Here is an 11,058-nt window from a genome sequence, read left to right as displayed (position 1 = left end):
CATTTGGCCTTCCCAGCTGGCAAATTTACAAATGGTCAACAATCGGGAGCGCAGCAACAACAAACTATGATTTTTCTTTAAGACGCAACAACAACAGTGAAAATGGAAATATATGTACTTGTATAACGTACTTAGCACAAGCAAATACTTGCAAAGCCGTGAACACTTTGCATACTTGCCATAATTCGGAATCTTGTGTGCGCTTGTAGATATGCAACAACCGACGGCTTTGGGTTCACCGCACTCCAGACAATTCGGTTATGTGTACAGTACATATCTACATACATATATAATTGTAAGGATAGTCCTTAAATGTAGGAAGCAAATTTTTACATCAGATGTTTTAATTTTTGGAGCCCATAGAGAAATTAGTACTTTGCCCACTGTGCGACACGCGTTAACCGTCTCCAATCGGCTATACACTTATAAGTGATATCTGAGACCCTGTTATTACCGATTGAGGGGGTGAGACTAAAAAAATCTTTTATTTTATTTTTAAGGACCACCCTAATATTTATTTCAATACATACATATGCATGCTCTTATACTAAGCGCCTGTTTGAAAGGATTTAAATTAAAGGAAACGTGTGGGTATTTTTTTGGGTTTTTGTTTAATGCAATTAAAATCCGGTAAACAAACTATGGAAACAGTTATTCATTTTCAATATTGAAAATAAAATCTAAATAGTCGATTCCAGTGATATGAAATAGCACGCGCAGACAAGTCTATTTATTGTATTATGGCGCTTTTTAGAAGAAAAAGGTGCCGGTTCCAAAAGTTGTAAGTTTCAAACAAGGAGTTTATTTTCATGGGCTTTGATGGATTCACTAGCATAAAAACAATAATACCCATTTAAGTTTATCCATCAAAATTGAGCAGTAAGGAAAGCAGATTATGGGATAGCTTGAAGTAGTGGCAGCAAAGTGATCAAATGGTTTAGAAGCTCAACTGATATTGCAGCGTAGGGTAAAGTTTATACGTCAAGCACAATTTTTCTTATGTCAACAGGATTTGTTTTCATTTCTATGGCTACCACCAAAAATTTAAATGGAAAAATACTTATACTCTTCAAACTTCTGTTTATCAAGATAAATAAGATTTTAAAAATTAAGAGTTTTCATTTAAACTTGCACATACTGTAGGTATATATATATGTACACTCATAGAAGAGCTTCCGTTTTGCATATATTTAAATCGGCTGGAGAAATTTTAGCACCATTCCATTCTCTAATAAAATTAAACCACTAAGTAAACTAGCCTCGCACAAGCTGAGGATTAGAAAATAATAATTGTTTCTCTAACTGCATGCTTACGTGATTTTGGTTGAGTCCAGTAAAGCAAGCCAGAAGGTCAAAGGTTTTTTTCGGACGTAGTGGTAGCTCGCTACCAAAAATTGCCAATAAACCCTTTATTTCACAATAAGTCGCCTATGCTGCTGTGGTGAACGTCTGAACGATTCGTCTTTTTACACTCTGGTTCCTCCCATATGTCGAGATTAAATTTCATAGACAGATACCTGAACTAACCAAAAATTTAAAAAGGACCACCTAATAATTAAATTTTCATTATCTTGTTAACCTCCGAGGTGAACACATCACCGGTACCCTATTTACTCAACAAAAAAATTTTACCGCGTGTTCGTTGTACTGGATAGGTAAAAGGTATGTTTATATATTATTCATAATCTAAATCCTTTTCTAAATGCTATACGAAACTTTGCTCCTATACTTAAACTCAAAGTAGGGTTCTTTCTCTTCTTGAAATTATAATATTCAGTTGCCGTGAATTGCCACCTATATGAATTATTATTAATTTAAATGGTATCTATTTGACTTTTGATTTTTTTCCATCTTTATGTCGACAAGTTCGACTAGGACCGGCAAGGCCTGAGTGGCGAAAAAAAGTTTTCAATTACGCTTCCTAGTTTGAAGGCATACTTTGAGAGTAGTTTAGGGTCATAAACATTTTCGTCCTTGGCGAGTGCTTAACACGGCCAAAATCGATATTTCTTTCCAACTTTTTTAATTTATTATTCGTTATGTCATTTGAAAAATATTTTTAATTTTGACTACACATCTTTTTAAGTTTAAGCGTAATCGGTTAAGCGGATACTGACATACATACACATATTTCATAAAAGGTGGGCTTAATCACGCCAATTTTCCATATGTATTTAAAACTGTGTTTTTTACTTAAAATTAATAGCCTATTTCCACCAAATACTTAACTGCAGTTAAGAGCTCAGAGAAGTTTAAATAATTCCAACATGCGGTGATCGGCAAGGTTTTTTTCTTAAGTTTTGCTTTTTTGCTTTCAATTGCTTCTACTTAATAGGTGGAATTACCCCCTTCGAGTTGCAATCTCTCTTTTTGAAACGGCATGAACTGCAGTTACGGCTTGGTGGAAATGAACTATAACTCTGCATATAAATTTTAAGAAATTTGGCCTCGGTGGATACCGTTATATGGAAGGAAGGCGTAGTTTTGATACAATTTTACTATTTTTTATTAACACTTTAGCCTGGACAAGGCGTAACAAGAGTCACTGAAGTAAAAGCAATAGTAGATTATTCTAGTTACTAGACCAGTGCAATGTTTTTCAAGCCGAAACTACAGTGGCAAGGAAAGTGGTGGCACTTATGATATTAATAAGGCGTATAAACTTTAATGTCGACAAGGGCTATAATACTCATATCAAACCCGCTCAAACACAGGTGTTGTATTAAGGGTCGTATTGAAAAAGTTGATCAAGAATATGTTCTTTCACAGGGAAAATGCAAACTAAAGGAGGAATTTTGACTTAGAGTTTCGAATGGGGACAGCTTCCAAGTCTGGAGCCATACTTATATCGAGAAGGGTTGAAAAGGATTATTAAAACAGATTGTTAAATAGATGATAATGCTCTTCAGCATCGTAAAAAGTGTGCAAAGCAATTTAAACAGTCATACATTTCCTTGGCTATGCTGTGGACCTATTCGGTCTATGCGAGACCGCCTTCAGTTCGGCCAGTCATAATCTAAACTAATTACGTCCTTCCCGTAAATGTGGACGTTCACCCCTAAATAATGGATTCTAGAGGTCTCACCCAATACACAAGTCTGCATACTCGATGAGAAGGACAGATTTGAACTGTACTTCCTTTCAATTTAGTGGGGTTCTTAGATCTTGACATTAATTTAATCGCTTTCCGTTGCATGGAGATAACAGCACTGACACGATCTAAAAGTCGTTTCTGCCATTTGCGTTGCATATTATTTTAAATTTACAGTCGTTTAGGGGCTCTTCGTAGAATAAGACTTTATTTACTCCAATATTCATTTGATAACTGCAATGAATAATTTCAATTATTGACGTTGCCATTGAAAATGTTTTATAGCTGCTGAATGTTTAATGAGTTTAAGACGTGCCTGTTGAGATGATAATTTTCATAATATTTTTTAGATTGTGTAGCTTCAATTTTTTCAATAATGGTGGCATATACATACAAAAAAAGGGTAAAAGCGCAAAAAAAGTGTACGCAGCAAGAAGCCAACCATCAACTCCGCCTGCTACTCAGTAGTAAAAGCAGCGGCTGTTCTTACACAAAAAGGTTCAAAATCATTTTAATTCAATTGGTAATTCTTCAACCTAACCATCGTCTCGGTTTTTTTTTTTCATTTTTGTAATTTATATATTCAATGACTCGACCATAATTCTTCTTTGTTTTACTCAATTTCATTTTTCAACAGCACACTTTTTTGTTTTACGCGTTTTTTCTGCCTCAGTTATTTTCAATATCCGTTTTTCTTCATTTGCTCCCACGTTCACAAGTACTGAACGCAACAAACCGGCATGTGCCGGGCGCGAATTTTTTTTTTCGCAAGCGCCTCTGGTCATACAACAGAACAATCAACGCACAAATTATGGATATCAAATTGTCGGTGAACCCTTTTCTTTGTTGCCTTGTCTGCGAAGAACAGTGGAATTTCAGAATAATATAGAAACTTGAAAGAAATTAAATTAAAAAAGGGCAATGAAAATAAATATATTTCGTGTAATTGCTGCTGCGCTTGATTTTGCAAATCGCCCTTAAATCACTGCAGCTACCAACCAACTCATCCGCTATATACCAAACAGCTATGCGCTTCATCATGTATTATTCAAAATGAAATGCCTTCTTTTTTTTTATTAAGTAAAATTTTAAATGAAAAGCAATGAGGAATAAAATCCGGCACACACGCGTAGTTAGGCACGCGAACGGTGGCAAAAAAAAAAGCGCAATCAATTGTATTGAAATTTAGTTGAAAAATCATCAGTAAGCAATCGCAGCAGAGTTAATCCCTCGCTTCAGCGCCAAATAAAGGTTAGCTGGAAATTAGCTTAAAAAAGTGTCGAACTCTGCAGCTGAACTTTTTTAATAATGTTTGCAAGTGAAAAAAGCATAGCGAATAAAAAAAGGGGAACAAGTAAAAACAATAAATAAATAAATGGCGAAATAAGTATTTTCGACATCCTTTTTTGCTCTTTTTGTTCCCTCAGCTGCAATGGCTTCACGCTTTCGATTACTAAGAGTACTTTTTTCTTAGGTTCTTCCACTGACTACCTTTTAGCTGCTGGTAAGTAAGTACTCGTAAGTAAATATGATAAATAATAGAACTTGTGTTTAAAAGTGTGAAACTTTGCATTTGCATCTCATCTTAATCCACCTTCTCTTTGTCTTCGCCACCAAGAATGTCGCTCCACTTTTCCGCTAACATTCGCATTGACCTTATTCGATGAGAAAATTTTACAATTACAATTTGTATGCGAACGCTCGTAGCTTGAGTACTCATTGGCGAACAAATTTCTTTAGCTAAATCTTCTTTCTCTTCACAACAATTATATTCAAGAAAGTTTATTGAGTAAATATTTCAGTTTCTACTAAGGTGTAGTCTAGAATATTTGATTCAAATATGAGTAGGTTTGAAGCGATTTAAGCAATGGGTTGTTATAAAGCGATATGTATTTTTAATGTCTCCCAAATCGAATTTTTTTCACACAATTTTTGACCTTAATTTAAATATTAGATAAGCGTCAATGGTTACATTAAAACCATAACTCCTTTATTTTATAACAACCTCATTTCCCTTCTTGCCTTGATTAGGATGAACCGTCGGAATAATTTTTGTGTCTCCACTCTGCTTTTTAGAAAATTAGGTATGATGGTTTTCGCAGCGATGTGCTGAGAAATAAATCACTGAGCTCTAATGGCTTTTTATTTTCTGGGAAAAAGTGTCATCTTCTCATGTGGCAACATTATCTGAGTGCAACATTTTAAAGAAGAGCACGCAATATGCATGTCACGATGCTGAGAGAAGAACACAAAAAGAAAGGATAATTTACGAATTTAAATAATCTGGGCCTGCATAATACTTAAATGGCATGTATCCAATGTACTCTTACAGTTTCGAGCGTTTTCATTGATCCTAGAAAGTTTTATTGACCTCAAAAGGAAATAACTCATTTTCTTAAATGTGATAATTCCTATGGGAAAATAAAAAGTTTGACGCGGAACCTTTTACAATTGTCCTAGAGAGAGGAGATTCATGGACGATCATTACTTACCTGGTCTGATGTACATACACCATATACATATATATTTTTGTTAAATATTTATATTCTTGATTAAAATAAGGACAACATCTTTATAAGCTAGATTAATTGCACGTCGAAGATTGACTTTATTCATTAACTATTGATTAATTATATAATTCGTAGGTTTTTTCTTACTGCGTTATGATGCTGAATGTTGCAGGTGGGGGATAGTAAAAAATTTGGATGTAAATTTGAGCTGAATCCCCATAAAAATGTGTGGTAACAGACAGACAACTGATATTTTTACTGAAAGCAAAATAGGGCAGTTCACCTTAAACATTAACCCGGCTTGCAATGAACTTTACTTTATCGCTTTCCGAAAATATTGAAAACCTAAAAGGAACCATAACAAAAAGGTAACTGTGCGTAAGTCATAAATTGCTGAGAAAAACTTAAGTTTTAGTCATTCGGTGGGAGTTTTATGTCTTCCATAATTTTTACTGAAAGATATATATACATAAATATGTACGAGGGCGGATAACTTTCGCAATTGTTTTTAATACCCCAGTAGGGAAAGCTGACAGTTGTGAACTTGATGACTTGCGGTGGAGACGCCAGTTTACTTTGCAACTCAACTAATTCGGCTTTCATCGTTTTTGCCGTACTAGGTACTGGCGTCCTTGAGGAGCGTCTAATCAAAGGATTAAATTTGCATTGCCGGTTAGGCATCAAGTAGAAATACTTGCTGCGACATATCAGTAAACGGGACATTCTGTATATTCATCACTAGTTAAAGAACTAATTCTATATTTTGGTTCGCACTACTTCAACAAGTTGGTACTTAGTCGATGGAAAATTTTATTTTATTTTTTATTATTTTATTTGTTATCGTAAAAAAAAATATATATTATGAGACTCAAATAGTTTTTTGAATTGCTTTTAATTTTACAGTTATTTCATTATTTTTTGTAATATTATTTTATTTTATTTAATTGTTTCAAAAATAAAAATATTTTTTTCTATATTTAGTGTTTATTTTACTATCAAAATATATTCGATTTTTTTTGTTTTTAGAAAACCGTTTGTTTAGATTTTGTTCAATGTCTATTGTTTTTTTTTATTTAATTCGTTAATTAAAAAACACATGTTTTAAGGCGGCAAATAATTTTTTATTGCTTTTTTTATTTTTAGTAATTTTTCATTTTAGTATTTTTAAAAATATATATTTTATTACATTGTTTCAAAAATAATAATATTTTTTTTAAATTTAGTTTTTATTGTAACTATCAAGTTATATTTGAATTTTTTTGTTTTGTTTTGGATTTCGTTCAATTTGTATAGTACTTATTACTTAAGATTTTTTAACGTAATTTTGAATTTTTTTAATTTGTTTTTTTTTTGTTTTTAATATTTTAAAACGAAAAATATTTTTTTTTATATCAATCAAGTGTTATGGTATATTTTATGTAAATTAAATTTATATACTTCACCATTGCTGAAATTAATTCAACCCACTCCAAGCAAACTCGAACTCGCGATCTCAGAATAAAAAGCGAGATTCTTCCTGCGATTTCACTGCCGGAAGTGGCGAAAATTCGAATCGATTGCGTTTTTGATTTGTCTTTAACAATTCGAAGACTGATGTCTCTATTTTCTTAAAAAAAGGCTGTTCAAAATGGTCGAACTGGTAGGCTGCCGCTTCAGCTAATAACAGTTGTTGTACTAGTCAGTTTTTACTAATTGATCCACTAGTATGTAGTATACTGATGGGGTTGGCTGCGCGCGTATGTGTGTGTGTGGGCAAGCAGTGCAACAGACACGTTGTATATTCATATTCACAAATGCCGGTGTGCAACAAAGTCTCATCACACTCACTGCACCTACACACAAACACGCGTATATACATACATACATATGTCTGTGAGAATGCTCACCTCTTATCCATATTACATCCACAATTCACAACAAAATATGGCAAAAGTTTTGTTCTAGTTACTTCACTCGAACGTGGCGGCACAGATAAACATACATATGTGTATGCATACACCCACACACATACCCCTGCATTGTTGCACACTATGTATGTAGGTGACAATGGCCGGTAGCAATGAAAGCGCCCGAAGTAAAAATAACAACAACAACAACCACATCCACTATTTTGTCCTTTCACCTCTGACTGAACTAAACTCTGTTTTACTGTAATTTTAATGTATCCACCCCAGCAATAAAAATGCACAGCGACGATGAGACAACGCAAGCAACACAGGCAATGAAAGTAAACTAAATTGTGCGAGAATAAGAATAAAGAAAAACAAAAATAAAAATAAAAATACGAGTATAACAAAAACTTTGTGTATTGCTTGCTCGAATGTTTGTTGTATTTGTTAACGCAAATTGTTTTCGCTGTTGTTTGTTGGTGTCGTTTAACAACAAACGCAACATTATTTAGCCCGCTAATAGCGGGTGTCACGACTCTTTCTTTTACGAGTGTTTCCTTGTGGGTGAGTACTTGCGTCGGCGCGTATGTGCGTGCGTGTCTGAGTGTAACGGTTACGTAGCGCGTGCATGTTAACGCTTAGGGAATTTTTAAGGTGTGGCCGTCGTCTGCTCAGTGTGTGGTCATGTCTCCTGTGAACATTTTAATTGATTTTGTTGCTCGGGTGGGGTCAGCAGCCATTGCCTGTTAGTGTGCTCTCTATATTACTGGAAACTTTAGAAGTTATGACTTTCATTTGAAGAAAAGTAAGATAACTGGTAAAAGATTGTTGAGTTTGGTAAAGTTTTCATTAGTCAAACGAGAACTAAATTCATTACTAGTATATTGATTATACGCAATGGTACGAAAAAAGCATCTGAATATAACTACGTACAATGTGGTGGTCCTACATGGCCTTATTTTTCTGTAACACAAATACTTAATTAAAAAAAAAAAAAATCGTATGCATGCGGGAGGAATAGCAAGGCCTTAAATGTCCTCTACCGGGGAAAGAAGGGTTATCGGACAATAAGATGCTTCTTTCTGGCCGGTTTTCCCGGTTTGAGCAGTGGGACCCCTCTCCCCGTTTTCCCCGATGAGTGTGGTTAGGCAGTCTACTCCCGCAGCCTTTCCGATGACTACCCGAACCTCTCCGCTGTTGAAAGTAAGAAGCGTACTGGGTGTTGGTAGTTTGTGCAGCCTTCTAGTCACTCGACATTTGGATTTGTGCTCCGGAGGATGCAACGTGAACTGTCCCCCAAAGTAGCCCGCGAATCGCTTCGGGTTCAATGAAGTACGGTCACCGAAAGAGATTTCCACTCTGTGGTCGCGATTCATTGAGTTGGACAGTGATGTTACGGTTGGCCAAAGCTCACCCACACCAGAGGCGAAGTTACATGTCTTCAGATGCTCTTCCACTTCTTCCGCTTATGTACGTTCACGAGTTAACGAATCTCCGTGTTCAGAACCCTTATGCGAGGATTTCCGGGATCGGCCTGAAGAAGGTTGTCGCGCTCATCAGCTGGATAAGCCTGGCGAGCTACTACAGCTGTGCTCAATACTGATAGATACGTCGATATTTATTATGCAGAATATCGAAACGTCTATCTGCTCAGCCATGTGTAGTGCCTTCCGATTATTCTATAGGCATGAAAGCCAAAGATCGTGGTGCGCGGTGAAGTCAACAAACACCATTCGGTTTTCACCTCTGAGAAGCACACCTAGTCCAAGGTGATATCGTGCCAGGAAGTTGGTAGCCGGGGGTATGTAAAAATTATATATTTCCAGATCAACATCGCCTGACCGCATAGAAGTACCTGATCTTCTATGCTGGTATCGCTGCGGTCGATGTCTGCTTCGATACGACGATAACACAGGGTGAGGTGCGTGATGAACCCTAGGCTACCACCATTATCTCGCACGCGATCTCGATGGTGCACATTGGAGCTGACGTAGTTCGACAATGTTCAGTTGCTGTGCAGCTTCGTCTCTTGGACCGCAACTATCAATATCCCATATCGACCCACGAAGACAGTTATCTTCTCGATCTTGCTCTTAAGTCCGTTGCAGTTGAATTGTAGGATATGTTTGCATCTTGGGAGACTGATTGGCGATGTCGGGTATGAAGGAGTTGCGTTGCATGCGGGTCGCCTGCTGTTTGTGCTGCTGAAACGGGTGCTGACCTGTGGTGGTGGTGCGCAGCATAATAGTCGCTGGTCCATTCTCGCGTGCTGCGCAGTGCTGAATATGCCCTAAAATAGCACCAGCCAATAGGCGATATATTCTGAACAGACACACAGAGCAGATTATAGGAGGGGCTAGGCGCTACCGGTGGCTCTGTGTTGGTGGGGGTGAGGTTGAGTATGTTTAAGGTTGTGTACTGTTGGGGTGTAGTTGAGTTGGTGTTGTGTTGTACCGATGAACGACGTGGTCCACTGCCGGTGAGTTCTCAAACCCCAGCAGATACGGAGGTGGTTTAACCCGTTGCAGGTGTTGCTCCTGAAGAGGTAGAGCTAGGGTGCAATAATCTTTGGCTTACGCAGCAGGTGTAGGTTACTCCCTTTGAGTTTGACTCTATGCCAGCCCTGAACAGGAGAACGCGGAGAAGATGCTGCCCCATGGACTTACAACGTTTGAGAGATATCGCCGACCTATACAGGGTTAGATCGCCAAATACTTTTCCTTATGTGCAAATCGATCTTTCAGTCTTGGGACTAACATACCCAGAGAGAGTTTGGCAGACTTAAAGATACAAATACTATGATCATAACCATTACCATTGTCACTAGCATTACCATTACCGCTACTATTACCTTTAGCATTAGCATTACCATTACTACTATCATTACCATTTTCATAACCATTGTAATTACCACTGCTATTATCATTATTACAATTACAATTACTATTGCCATTACCATTTCAGTTACCTTTGTCATTACCATTACCATTACCATTACCATTACCTAACCATTACCATTACCAACGCCATTACAATTATCTTTACCATTGCCATATTACCATTGCCTGTATTATTACCCTTTAATTTTACCATTGCCATAATCATTACCAATACTTTCAACGTTGCTATTACTATTACCATTGCTTTTACCTTTAATATCTCTTAATCCCTTACAAATATATGTATGAATTTCAATAAGTATACTACTACAACTATCCCTTAATCCACATGAATCTCGCCGAGGTGAGATCAAACTCATGAGGTTCATTTATTAAAGACAAAATTACGGCGTTTCTTTTGCTCTTTTCATTTTTTACAATCAACCAATTTGAATGTGGTAAACTCTAATAAAATTTTCGTAAACTGCTTCTTTGTATAAATTAATGATAGTGATAAAAAACTCAAAACATGACACATATAAGCACAAGCTCACACATACACAAGTAGTCGTCTTTAATAATGTTTCAATTAATAAGCAATTTAGCGCTTCCAAGTACCTTTCTACATACGTAGCACTTTTAGCCATTTATTACATGTGAGTGGGTAAAGTGTGATACCATATAGTATT

The sequence above is a fragment of the Rhagoletis pomonella genome, unplaced genomic scaffold, assembly GCF_013731165.1.
Source record: "Rhagoletis pomonella isolate Grant_MI unplaced genomic scaffold, Rhpom_1.0 Rhpom_scaffold_00002, whole genome shotgun sequence".
In the NCBI taxonomy this organism is placed as follows: Eukaryota; Metazoa; Arthropoda; class Insecta; order Diptera; family Tephritidae; genus Rhagoletis; species Rhagoletis pomonella.
This window is presented reverse-complemented; position numbering follows the sequence as displayed.